Source organism: Lutra lutra, chromosome 5 (assembly GCF_902655055.1).
Source record: "Lutra lutra chromosome 5, mLutLut1.2, whole genome shotgun sequence".
In the NCBI taxonomy this organism is placed as follows: Eukaryota; Metazoa; Chordata; class Mammalia; order Carnivora; family Mustelidae; genus Lutra; species Lutra lutra.
In genome coordinates this window covers 149,959,031-149,972,643 of record NC_062282.1, presented here as the reverse complement: position 1 = coordinate 149,972,643, position 13,613 = coordinate 149,959,031, and the positions used below count along the sequence as shown (strand labels likewise).

Genomic DNA, 13,613 nt, shown 5'->3' with positions numbered 1-13,613 from the left:
AAACATGTCACTTCCCAAAAGGAAGTGAGGCCAAAAGAAATGTCAAGGGGTGTGGGTTGTGGTGGAGACTGTGCATGCTGTGTGTTCTATGTTCTGGATTAATCCATGCTGGCTGCTCCCCTGAGCAAGAGCAGCTGAAACCAGGTCCATATGTGGACCTAAGAGCTGCAGTCAGGAGCCTGGGGCACAGGAGCCAAGCGGGACAGTGGGGCAGGTTGTAGACTGACAAGCGCCTATGGTCACCTTGTGCACAGCCTCCTTGCAAAGAGGCCAGCCTACCCCTGTCTGTGCAAGAAGTCACGAATAGCTCCCTGCTGATGACAACATACACATGTTATTAGAAAAACCGTCTCCAAATAGAGAAAGCACAAAAAGGAAAAACTGATCATCCATAATGCTCCCACCCACAGATAAGTCTTCCCAGTATCTCCGTGGTTGTTCTTTTGGGACTTGTTATTTGTGAGTTCGTTTTCATTTATGATTCTAAAAATGGGATTACTGGACATTCTTCTTTGGAGACTTTGTTTTTTCTTTTCACTTAACATAGCATGAGATGTTTCCACATCCTTCAGAATTATTCTAGAATGTACTAGCTACATAGCATTTTTTCATCTGTGTAATTTAACCCAAGTCCAGGTTATGGTGTTTGTATTGACAGTCTTTTACCGCTATGATCCACATCCTGGGAATAAATATAGGTGTATTTCCATGCTTATCTCCTCAGAATCAATATCTAGAAGTTGAGTTGCTGGACCAAAGGGTTTGCATATGTTGAAGGCTTTTGATGTGTGCCAAATTGCCCTCCTGGGGGCTATTCTAATTTACATTCCCACCAACACTGTAGGAATGTTGCATATTTCCCCAAACCCTGGCCAACCTGTGGGTATTATCATACTTTTAAATCTATGCCAATATGATAAGTTAAAAAAATATGTGCATGTATATATCTTGTTTTAATTTGGGCTATATTTTAATGAGAAGTGCAGTCTTGGAGATTAAACTAGTTTTAATAACGTTTGTGTAAACTTAACTGCCGCCTGTGGTAGAGATTAGAATTGCAGGTATATTGAAAGAGGAAAAATCAGCATATTGTTTTAAGAGCTTCCGGATCCAGGTTGGTGGTGGGACATCATGGAATCAGCAGCCTAGGGGGAATTCTGAGCTCCGAAATTCTATGTCAGAGGTGGGACCCACAAAGGAGCCCTAGGCACTATGCTCGTCTTGCATTTTGGGGGTAGTAGTCAGCATTTATGTTGATAAAGTGATTTTTGCCATCTCATACATAGGCGGCTTGGCTCTGTTCAGCAGATCTGGAAGACATCCTGCCCTGTGCTGAGTACTGGGCTGGCACAAAGATGAGTCACACCAGTGGTAGTCTTTGGGGAGCTGTGAGGGAGGGGGACCAACACAAGCAAACCAATCTGCCTTGGGACGGAGTGGAAGGAGCAGTTAGGGGTCACTGTGACTCCCTGGAGATTCTTATACAAATGCTTTCTTCATTCCAAACCGTGGCTTCTGTCTACGAGGAAAGGCTCCATCTTGCCTACACCTTGACTTTTGCACGTCGAAATCCTTTCTCTTTGAAATTTTGATTGACTCTTAACATCAAGCTTTAGTGATTTCTGGATGGTTTTACACCTTCAGAGCGTAGTTTAAACATTTTTCCAAAAATTGCGTTGTGGCCTATCTTACAGGACTTAAGGTTCCATAACCTGAAAGTATGAGGAGAGCATCAGGTTGTGAGGCCAGACATGCGGAGAGTTGATGAAATCCAGCAGGCTGGTGTGGGGGGCTGGGCTCACTGAGCAGTAAGTCTGTGTCACATGCTTTTCCCCGTCTTTGGACCAACACCAAACAAGAGACAAGCGGAGGTCTGCGTGGGTTAAGCATCGACTTTGGCTCAGGTCATGATCTTGGGATCCTGGGATCCAGCCCATGTCGGGCACTCTGCTCAGTGAGGAGTCCTGCTTCTCCCTCTCTCTGTTCTCTCTCTCTCTGGCTCTCTCTCAAATAAATACATTTAAAAGAAGAAAGAGAGACAAGGGTAGAGAAACACTAAACAAGGAAACCGATAAACCAACGAACAGTGAAATGTGCTAGGAAGAGGACAAAGCGGGGATGTATGGAGAATGCCAGGGGGACTCGTGGGTGGCATAACGGGGATTAAGTCATCCCAAGGCTCTTGGGGAGGGTGACGTTTGAGCTGAGCTTTTAACGGTGAAAACGATGCGGAGATCTTGCGGGGAAAGTGTATCCTGCAGGAAAAAAAAGCAAGTGTATGAGGTCATGAGTTGTGGGGAACCTTCACGTATCCAGAGTACACAAGAAGGGTATGGGGCAGGAGGGCGTGGTGGGGAGGGGGGTGAAGCCGGAGAGATCTCCAGCCCTGCGTGGCTGGAAGCTTGTAGGCTGTAGGCTAACAGGCTGACCAAGGCTGGAGGCCAGGGAGACTTGGCTTTGTGTTTAGAAACCACAAGCTGACTTGCCTGGGCTCAGAGATTTAACCCCCCTCCTGAGGCAAGAAAGGACTGTCTCTTCCCTCTCCCCCGCCCCCTCCCCTCCAAGCCCTTCCAACACGCCCTGGGGAAGCAGTGCACTTACTGAGAGCTGGTGCTCACCCTGGGAGGTCCGTGGTCTCCTCCCTACTTGACAGATGAGGAGGCTGAGCACTTGGCTGAGACGTAAGGCCCACCCACATGACAAAGCCAGAATCCGCACAGGCTGGGGACTCCACCTCCCTCTGGCAGACCGGCTGGGCAGCAGGTGGGGGCTCAGGACTGTCTCATGTGGTGGCACGAGGTCTTTCTTCTCTTAGCACCAAAGTACCCCGTAGCTGAAGTTGATGGTCCTCTCGACCTCCTACCTTGCTTATATCGGAAGCCAGAGCTCACCCCATGTGCCACGCCATTATCAGCTTGTCCAGACCCTTCCCTGCTCTCTGGAAAAAACCAAAATGGAAAGCAGGTCTAACATAAAGAAAGACGTCTGGTTTCTCCCTTCCACCCCTATGGCCAGGTGTGAGGCTGGCCCAGTGACATCGGGAATCAGGTCTGTGCACACTTGAGTTCAAAAGCACATCTCAACCCTAAATGTGCCCATTGGATGTCGTGAAAAGCTGAAGTTTACAGTGGCCACACTGGTGTCCAGATCTCGACGTGGGCAAGGGCGGGGGGTGGGGGCCGGGTGCACCTGGCTTCCCTCCTGAAAATCCCCAAAAACCCAGGCCATGAGAGCCTCCCATACAGAGAACTCTCCAGCATCACCAGGGGGCTGTGATACATAGGGGCAGGGCTTGGGGCCCCTCGGAGGAAGGAGTGGCTAACTCTCTGGGACAGGGGGATGCCTCACAAAAGAGGGACATCTGAGGTGTGTACTCGAGGAGGAGCAGGAGTTCGGCAAGAGGGCAAGCTGGGGAGACATTGCACGCGGCACACACCTGGGTGCTGTCAACCCCATGGGGGGCAGAGTGGGGTCCCCTGTCCCCTGGGGACAGTGCTTCTGGGGTCAGCAGAGAGAGGAAGGTGGTGAAGTTGAATGCAGGGTTTGGAGGCCACAGAAACCCCAAGTGATGTGGACAGGTGTGAAAACAGAAGAGACAGACCTCCCTGGCAACAGAGCAGAATGCAAGGAAGGGGTTCTAGAACCAGCACGGGGTGCACCCCCAGCCTCGGGAAACCAGAACCCAGGTCCCAGGGAATGCCTCGCCTCGCTCTGGGCTGAACTGTGGTCGATGAGACAGGGTCTCAGCCTGGGACCAATTTTGAAACGCAGAACCCCATTGGACCGTTTGGAATTAATCAAGTGAGCCAAAAAGGACCAACGGAGCACCACACATTCATATGCTTTCTTGCACTCTCAAAGTTCAAAAACAGCTTTGATTGTAAAAATGTAATTAGTTAAATGATTCATCTGTAATATTCCAAATTCATCTGTTTTGGGATTTCGACAAACTACGTCTCATTTTCCTCTGGCCCCCTGCGGCGCCGCTCCCCAGCCCCCGCCCCCCCCCGCGATTCCGGGTAGAGCGGGGATGGGATGAAAGGAGACTTCCCGAGCCCCTGATATGGCCCCCAGATTGGAACCTCGGGGAGACACAGCTGGGCCCGAGGGAGAGGTCCACTTCGCTGGGATTCATCCCCACAGTCCCTACTTACCAAGGAGTATGCACTCCTTGACTCTGGCCCCTGGCCTTGGACCTGTGCTGTGTCCCCCAGATCCGTTTGATTGTCACCTCTGGGGTCCCTACATGCCTTGGTTACACTCCGTAGCTGTTCGCATCTTCTTGGCAGTAGCTGAGAGCCCCCGCCCCAGATAGCAGCCTCATCCCTGAGTCCAGCTCCTCCCACAGGACACCCTGTAGGGGCCTGCAGATGAGGTCCCCTCCCATCCGTCCTTTGTGGGGTGGGAGGGGGGAGGCCTGCAGTGACATCTTTGCCACCGCAGCCCTCCCGCCTGATTTCTGGCTGAGCCTCTTCCCCCTTCCCCAGGCAACAAAGCAGTCCTCCCTGCGGTACGTGGAAGGCTTCTTCACAGACCCGAACCAGGTCACTGAGGTAAACTCAGGCCTTCCAAGCAAACAGACTTGAGAGGAAAGCCATTATTTGGGTACAGAGGGTGTCCTGCCAGCTCCTCCTGCAGTCAGGGACTGGACTTGTGTCTTGCTCACGCAGTGGAAAGAGGATGGGCTTTGGGTTTCCATAGACCACATGGCCTCAGACACATCCCCAACCTGTCTTTGGCCACTGTGGTAACCCGTAAATGACCCCACAAGAGCCCTTAATGCTGGGCACACAAGCTGGGTTCGGTGATGGCTGCTGACCTCAGCAAGAGGAGCCCTGGAGGCTGAAGGAGCCCCCTTTGGGCCAGTGTCTCCAGTTCCCAGAACCCTGGCTGTGACCCCCCCCCCCTCCCCTAGGAGTCCTCAGGTGCCCTGGACGGCCCTCAGCGGGTCAAGAGCGCCCTCTGCTGACCCCAGGGTTAGACACCAGAGCGGGGGCTGGGGGTGGGGTGGGACTGGACATCCATTCGCATGGCAATTGGTTCTTTCAACAACCATGTATTTTGTTCTCATGATTTATGAAGCACTTTGGCACTTGGGATGAAAGAGTGAAAAAATATCCCAAGGTCCCTACCCCCTTAGAGGTTGTGGTTGTGTGGGAGAGAGGATCAAAGTTCAACGTCACTTTGCGCCAAGGTCAGGGCTAGGACCACCTGCAACCCGGGCCTGGCCACATAGGGGTCAGGGGTGCTGCTCTGGGGAAGGGAGGTGTGACCTGAGGGCAGAATACAAGTAGATGCTGACCCAGGTTGAAGAGTAATATCCAGACAGAGACCACGGAGAACAGGGCCAGCTGGCTTGGTTAAGCAGGGCGGGGGTGGGGGTAGGCAGGAGGGCGCGAGGGGGAAGAAGCCAGCATCTTGAAGCCAGTTGGCTGCCTCCCCAGGAGCCACAAGGTGGAGGGAATTTCAATGGTGTCCAACCTGGGAAGGACTGGACAGACACAAAAACTTCACAAACCTATCAGACTGCCCAGGAAGCAGTGAGTTCCCCATCACTGGAGGTATGCAAGGGCTGCACGCCCACTTGCCAGGAAGGGCATCTAAGGAGAGGCTGGCCCCAATGAGTCATCTTCCCACAAGTGAGTCGTTCCACCAGTAGGGCCTCTTTGGGGGCTACTCAGACCCAAACTCAGTGCAGCATGTGGGGAGCTTGGTGTGGGGGTACTTGCCAGGTGCTTGCTGAAGCCAGAGGGGAATGATGAGGTGGGAAGCACTCAGGGTTTAGCACGAAATTCAGGTTCGTGTCCCAGGTAGACCTGACCACGCCTGACCTCCCCGGGGAAGGCCAGGCTGTGGCAGCTGGAGACAGGAAGGCTGGTGGAGGCTGGTGCGGGAGAGAGGCCAGGTCCTAGGCAGGGACAGTGAGGGCCTGGAGAGGGGTCCACGGTTTGGAGAGACGGCTCAGAGCTGGAAGTGCAGGCTCACATGCCCTAGTTGCGTTCCCTGCATGGGCCAGCCAGGGAAGGAATAGGTGAGGCACGGATGTGGGAGAGCGCAGCCCTGCCCCCCACACTGCGGGGCTGAACTTGGGGGCCCACAGGCCCCACCTAAAGAGGGCGCCACAGTGCAGCCCACGCACCTGGATCATTATCACAGCTTCCCCAACAGTTCGAGAGAAGCTGGAAATCCAGATTTCACACAAAATCTTTGGATCCTTAAGGGTTCCAACTAATTCAACACCAGCGCAGGGTAATTGCGTTGTCTGGAAACCAAGGAGGGCCGGCCTCACAGCCCAGGGGGTGGCAAACGGGAGAGGCCGGACGTGGCCAGGACCCCAGGGGTCCCCAGGAAGCACCTGCAGCCTCAGTGTCTGTTGCCAGCTGTCCCTGTCCCTCTGTCCCCTGGTCTCTCAGTTGCACCTTCTGCCTCTCTCAGACTATCTCCATCTTGTGGTTCATGCCACATGCAGACCATTACCGTGGGGTCAGCTGCTGCGTCCTGCTAGCTTCCCACCCCAGACTGCTACTTCCAGTGCCTTCCACCAGACCAGCCCCACGTGCCTGGGCTGGAAAAACTCAGCCAGGGACACAGGGTGCACCTCCTTGACCCATACTGCACGGTCCCACACCCCGTGGGAGTCGGGTGGGCGTCTGACTCCCTTCTCTCCACCCAGGAACCGTCTTTCCTGATACCTGACAGAGTAATCATGTAGCAGGCAAATGTGTAATTTAAGCAGGTATTTTGGGATCGGTTCAAAGGCATAGCACCATCTCTTCCAGCCACGATGTATAACACGGACACAGACGTAATTGCTTCCAGCGCGCACAGGGTAGACTGAACGTGCCTTCTCCCCAAAATAGAAGCCATATGGCTTCCTGGCCTCAGAGGATCGTAGAGCTGAAAGGGACCCAGGAGATTTCTAAGCGGAGGATTTTCTAACCCAGATCCGTCCACAGAATTGGCAGATCACCTGGATGGGGCAGCGGGCCACTCGAGGGGCAGGGCCTGCGGGCCAGGGGCGGGGCCTGTGGCCCAGGGGCGGAGCTATGCTAAGGAGGCTATTGCCTCACCAGATTTGCCAAGCATGCCACCTGGGGGTGGAGATCGGCACCATCTTCCAAACTTTCTAGAAAAGCACAAACTCTGAATGTTTGTGCACAACATCCCAATTTTTAAAAGATTGCAACTAATTCAGTTCGTTGGGTTTGGGTTTGGGTTTCTTAACTGTACAAACCAAACCAAGCCTGGCTCTGGGCCAGCCCTTCACTGTACAGACAAAGAGTCGGAGGGTGGCATCTGGACCAGGCCTGGAACCTCGGCAGGTTCCTGGAACCCCACCCAGCTAAAGTCTTCATGGCCGACTGAGTTGGGGCACCATTAATTGATGGCTCTACAAAGGGCCACAGATCCCAGGACGGGGTTCCTGGGAAGAACCGGGGCCCACCACCAGGGCTTGAGCTACAGCCAGGCTGGACCCAAGAAGCAACGGTCTTCTCTCTACCCCACAGCGAAATCCAAGCCCGGGAAATTACTAGACCCGGACAGTCTTGCTGTGGTCCATGTGTGTGAAGCCTGGTCTGAGAAATCAGAACCACATGGGGCTGACCTGCCCTGCGGCGGCTGCCCACCCACTCTAATGAGGGAGCCTTCACACAGGAATGCACACATCCCAGCCTGGGACCCTGGGGCCCAACAGCCTTGTAATTTGATGAATTGTCAACATCTGGGCCGTAATTACTGGTCCCTGGACTGATAATCCTGGTAAGCCCCCTCACATCCATGGGCCCGGTCCTGGTGCAATTTGGAGGCTCCATTCCCCGACGGGAGCCGTCAGCATGAATTACAACTGGCAAGGGAGACAGGCACCCCGCTCCAGCCGGTCTGAGCATCGACTCCTGTCTGCACCTAAACAGGGCCCGTTTATGGATTTAGCTCAGTGCAGCAGACACTGTCGCAGATTGGGAAGCCTGAGCCCCAGCTAATCAGGGAAGAACAGAGCCAAACCCCGTGTGGGGTGAACAGTCAGCCCAGCCCTTTTGCTTCAGGGTCCCTCCAGCAATGAGCCAGCAGTCTCAGCTTCCCAACTTATTTCCCAAAGAAACCTCCCCTCCATTGCCGCTCCTGTTAATTTTTCCTAAGAGATGGCTCTGAAGAACCCTGCTTGGGAAATACTCAGTGGTGGGGAAATTGGGAGCGTGGGAGCAGACCCATGAAGGTGCAGCCAGAGTCCTGCCACCTGCCATTCAGAAGAACCAGACAAGGTCACTCCCAGCATGCCCAGGGCTCATGCAGACCCCATGCCTGTGTCAGCCTGCCTACAGGGTCTCATGCCTCTGGTTGGTCTGGGAGAGGAAGAGCAGAGGAGACAGACCTAGGACTCCTGGACACGTCCTTGGAGAAGAGAACGACACATCCCCCATCTTGCAGATAAGAAAACTGAGGCTCTAGGTGGCTCAGGTCACTGAGCTAGGCGAGGAGCCAAGCCAGCACACTGGGGGGCTCTTGCCCTGCCTGGCCTGTGTGTCTCGTGCACAGCACATCCGGCAATTGTCCTGGGGCTCTGCTGATTTGCAATTGGGGGTGGGGGGTTAGATAGTGATTTAAAGCAGAACCGAGGCTTGTAAACAGCTGTGGGGTTTCCTGGAGAGCAGAATGTGTTGAAACCTCTGGTGAATTCCGTGGCTTTGATCAGGCAGGAGAGGGAGCCCACAGGAACAGACTGGCCACGGGCACAGTGCTGTTGGCGTCCAACCCTCTGGAGTGCCTATCTAGGGGAAGCGGAGGCTCTGAGACAGAATTTGAACCCTGGCAAGGCCAAAGTTCTGCATTCGCCTGTGGCTGCCCCGCGTGCCATCCTTCCCTGCTCCTTTGTGGGAGATGCCCCTTAGTCTGGGGCGGGGGAGGGCTGCCTTGACAGAACAAGACCCCTGCCATCAAGGACGTGCCCCCACCCAGGCCCGAGGTCCGCTTGTCCAGACTGCTTGCACTCCTGATGGCTCTCCTCAGCCCAAGACTGGCTTGCTGTCGGCTAGAACACTCAGTCTGGACCCTTCCCCCACTCAGTCTGGACCCTTCCCTGCCTCAGTCCAGGCTGACCGTGCCCTCCACCCCGTGTTTGTCCTTGACTCCCTTCAGACCAGCTCCTGGCCCTTCCCTCGAGCATTTCTGCTCCTCTGAGGACTTCCAGAGGCTGGCTCAGGCATCTTCCAGCCCATGGAAACGTCTGGTTCATAGATGGTCCACACAGCCTCCTGGTGAGGCTGGGAACGTTGCCCTCCTGAAGAGCCACAAGCAGAACGAGGGTTTAGACAAGACAAGCTGCAGGAAAGAAACTTACTTCACAGTATGTTCCCTGGTGTTTTCAACTTACTTGACCCGCAGATCCATTCCCTCCTATGGGGTCCAAGCCAAAGAAACATCTCGGGCTCCCTCCTGCAGCAGACGCTTCTAGAAAAAACAGGTACCACAGCCCTGTGTGCTCTCTGTCCACACAGTAGACATCCTGGAATGGGGCCTGGGGACCCAGCGTTGATGGACCAGAGACAGGCCCAGCCCCAGGAAGGGCTGAACCAGGACACATGCTCTGTGCCCAGCAAGGGGCAGGCGGGCTTTGGGCACCAGACCAGGAGGTTGGGACATCTTCCTGCAGGAGTGAGGCTGCCCCAGAGAGGCTGCAACAGGACAGCAGATCTACATTCTAGAAAGTTCTCCCGGGAATTGCATGGGAGAGACTACAGGTGTTAGGGAAGGGCCACGGGGATGATGCTCAGGTCTCAGTGTGTTTCGTAAGCCTTTCCTGGAATGTGGCACGGAGGCTAGGACATACCTTGTGGGGCCAGGGACCAGAGTCCTTGGCATCCTGAAACCAGATGGACCCACAGATGTTCACTCTGCAGCCCGTAGAGGGCTTTAAAAATAAGAAAGGCAGTGGCTCCACATATGTGCTTCTCCAGACACAGACTGCTTCCTGGATGGGGGTGGGTGGGTGGAGGGGTCATGCAGACAGTGGTGCCTGTGCCGCCCCCCTGGGAAAGGAGCTGGGGAGGGGTGAAGGAGGTTTGCTTTGTTCTGTCTCCTTCTGCATGGTTCATGTGTTCTACTGAGTGCACATAGCACGTGCGTGAGCACGCACACACACACAGGCCAGTGACAAAGGGAGGCCTGCATCTCCTTGTCACAAGTGAGGAGGTCCAGGTCACCAGCTGGCATGTGGGCAAGGCTGGATTTGGTCTCAGGTGTGTCTGAATCCAGAGCCAGCCTCCTCTGACCACCTGGCATGTCTCCTGGAGCTCAGCCCCAGGGCTCTCTTCCAGGATGGGGACCCAACTCTGTGGTAGACAGCCTCAGAGGAAGTTGCTGCTCCTCTTGGAGGCTCCCAGAAGGGCCATTTGAGCTGGGCTTTGAGGAACGAGTAGGAGTTCTCCAGGTGGAAGCAGGACTGTCTGCAGTGGAGGAACTGGGAAAGCACAGCTTGGGGCCAGGAAACAGTGTGGTGGGTGGAAGTCCGTGGGCCTCCAGAGGCCCCAGATATACCCCCTGAGACCTCTGGAGCAGCTCTCTCCAAATCCCAGGGGCTGCCAGGAGGCCACGGTGTGGCAGAGTTTAGGGGAAAGCTGGGGCAAACCCAGGGCAGGAACAGCCCTGCTGGGGAGAACAGGTAATGAGGGGATGCTGAGGCTCAGAGAGGTTGAGTGGCTCTCCTGGGGTCACACAGCAAGCACATCTGTCTGACCCAGCACTCTCTTTGGTAGAGCCCTAGGGTGACAGAGGGTCCAGAGAGCTCTGCCCAAAGAGGGGATGTTCAGTTGGGGAGACAGACATCCCAGGAATCCCAGAAGGAAGGCAAGGCCTGCGAGCCTCCGTCCTAGGTTCCCTGGGATCTAGGGGCCACCTGTCAAGGGTGCTGCCCTGTGCTGTGGGAGAGGGAGAACTGCCTGGAGAGGAGGGCCTGTTTCAGCCCTTGGACGGTCCCGATGCCTCAGCTTCTTCATCTGCAGGATGGGGCTGTGGGGCCTGCTTCCCAGGGCGGGCAGTGAGGGTGGAGGCCGGGAAGGGTGTGGCCCCGGAGAGTCTCCTCCTCGGTGGGCCCCAAGGAGAGGGTTGCCCACCTCCCTCAGACCAGCCCTGCACTGGGTCCCAGGGCCTGTGAGGGGCCCTTGCTGCCAGTGACTTAGCTACGAGGCCCATGTGTCCTCCCTCCCAGGACGGCATGGCACGGGAAGAGGAAGGAGATTAACTTAGCTCTAAGGTTCCTCTCTTTTTTCATCTGTCTGCATGAGGGATTTGGGCAGATGAGGGAGCATGGCTGGGGGATATCGGCGCCTGGAGGACAGAGAGTGGAAGTGCCTTTCTGGACTCCAGCCCTGGCCTGTTCTGGCTGGGTCACCTGGGGCGAGACCTTTCCCTCTCTGGGCCTCAGTTCCCTCCTGGAAGACAGGGATGATAACACCTGCCTTACAGGCTTGCTGTGGTGATTCAGACTTAGTATGGGGTCCATGAGGAGCCCCCAGGTGAGACTCAGGGTGGGACTGGGCCCCTTGTGTGTTCTGGGCCTGGGTGAGGCCTAGCAGGGCCTGAGCACGGGGTCCAATTTTAGCAGACTAAGAGGGAGGTCTCAGGCCCATGGATCCAGGGGTCAGGCCAGCTGGGAGCCAGCAGGAGGTGGGCCAGCGAGGGCAGTCCCTGGTGAGCCTCAGCCTGGGAACCCTCCTGACCAGGATCCCTCAGATCCTAGACCCCACCCCATCTCCTGGGATTCCTTCTGCCCCCAGGACATGGCCTCGAAGTCCAGACCCTCAGCCGACCTTGAGGCTGGTGGCCAGGGCCACTTAAGGGACAAATTTTCAGAACTGCCCTGGCTTCCTGCCTGGAGCAAGGCCCTGGTGTGAGGAAAAGCCCCTCTTAGGGCATCTGGGGACGTAGCTGGCCCAGTTCAGGGAGGTCTGACTGTGCAGCCACGGAAACTGACTGTTCGCTGTTGGGCCCCAGGCCATGTGCAGACCTGAGGGAGGAGAGACTGGCTTCCAGGAAGCAGAGAGTGTCTCCCAGGTAGAGGAGCCAGGGCAGGGCCTTGAAAACAGAGGGAACAGCTCAGGTGAAGGCATGAATATGGGTAAGAAGCAGAGAGCTTGGGAAGACCAGGGACACAGGACAGCCCCAAGGCAGAGGCTGGGCTGGGCCATGAGGACGCCAGTGCTGGGCATGGGAGTGCAGCCTCCGCAGGGCAGGGACACGTGAGAGAGACCAGGATGGGAGGGAGGTTGATGCTGAGACAGAACTCCTCTCTGCTGCTCACAGGCCCTGTGCCTCTGGGCTGTGCTTTCTGCCCACGGTGCCCTCCCTAAAGCCCCAATTGTTACTTTCTCAGGCCAGAACTCCCTAATCTTTCCCAATACCCCCCAGAGCCTGGCAGGCTGCCCCCTGCTCAGAACTGCCAAAACCCTTTGTCCTTCCCCGGACTTTCCACCTTATACTGTACATATCTACTCACGCTTCTTCTTTCTCACTACCTTTCCTTGCTTTGACTCAACACACACTGAGAGGCACGTGCTCTGTGCCAGGCCTCATCCAAGCACTGGTGACACGGGGATCAGACCTTTTTCCTGGATCCGCTGGTAGACTTGCGTAGACCGCACGGTGTAATGTGCGACCCTTAGAAAATGGGCCGGGTGCAGGGACAGATGGCCTGACTTCTGAGAAGTGAAGGAGCCCCAAGGGCATCGTGAAAGAGGAGGTGACTGAACAAAAGACGGCACACAAGGGGGTGAGGGGTGTGCCCGGCGGGCAGGCGGTGCATGTGCAGGCTCAGGAGAGTGGAGCTGCCTAGAACATTTGCAGCATCTGTGGGACGAGGAGGCCACGCAGGGTGGAGGACAGGGGTTGGCAGAGACTGGTCAGACCCAGTTGGTGGCACTGCCCTCGGATTCTTCTATACTTCCACCTGGTGGGGGAGCTCAGCGGGGCTTTCTGAGCGGGCAGCGGCTGGACAGGCGGAGGGCGCCCGTGGGGGCTGCTTGGCAGCCGTCCCTGACCCCCTGCAGACACCACGGAGCCCCCAGAGCCTCTGCGATGTGCCAGCCCTTGGGACCCAGCCTTGGGAGATTTGGCTTCTCTTGACCTTGACTTTGGCCTGCTAAGGCCACAGCAGTGCAGGGAATTAAAAGAGCCTTGAGGACTCTTCAGGCCTGTCTTAGCCTGTTTGGGCTGCTCTAACAAAGGGCCACGGACTGGGTGGTCTAGAAACCACAGAAATCGACTTCTCGCAGTCTCGGAGGCTGGAGGTGTGAGGTCAGGATGCCGGTGCGGTCGGGGTTCTGGTGGGAGGCCCTCTTCCGGGCTGCAGGTGGCTGCCTCCTCCCTGTGTGCTCACATGGTGGACCCAGAGGCCAGCAGCTCTCTGGAACCTCTCTTCTAAATAGGCTGACGCCCCATTCATGAGGCTCCCAAAAGCCCCCCCTCCTAACGCCATCACACCAGGGGTTAAGTTTCAACACATGCATTTTGCGTTCAGTCCCTGCTGACTTACATGTGAGTGAACTCAGTTCGAACTGGATTAAAGAAAAGCTGCGGACAACAAAGTGTGCAGGGTGGGGGGTTTCAGCAGCAGACCTTTT

The 13,613-nt window shown here is 55.8% G+C and overlaps 1 protein-coding gene and 1 long non-coding RNA gene across 5 annotated transcripts in view; one reads left to right on the top strand and one right to left on the bottom strand.

The window, feature by feature from the left end:
• Positions 1 to 13,613, top strand: part of COL23A1 (collagen type XXIII alpha 1 chain) — a 309,980-nt gene that overhangs the window by 270,548 nt on the left and 25,819 nt on the right. The gene's annotated exons all lie outside the window — the stretch shown is intronic.
• On the bottom strand, positions 2,602 to 3,570 carry LOC125100756 (uncharacterized). Its single transcript, XR_007127644.1, has 3 exons — positions 3,349 to 3,570; positions 2,864 to 2,938; positions 2,602 to 2,642 (listed from the first exon to the last, which is right to left on the bottom strand). It is a non-coding gene; the product is annotated as an uncharacterized LOC125100756 (long non-coding RNA).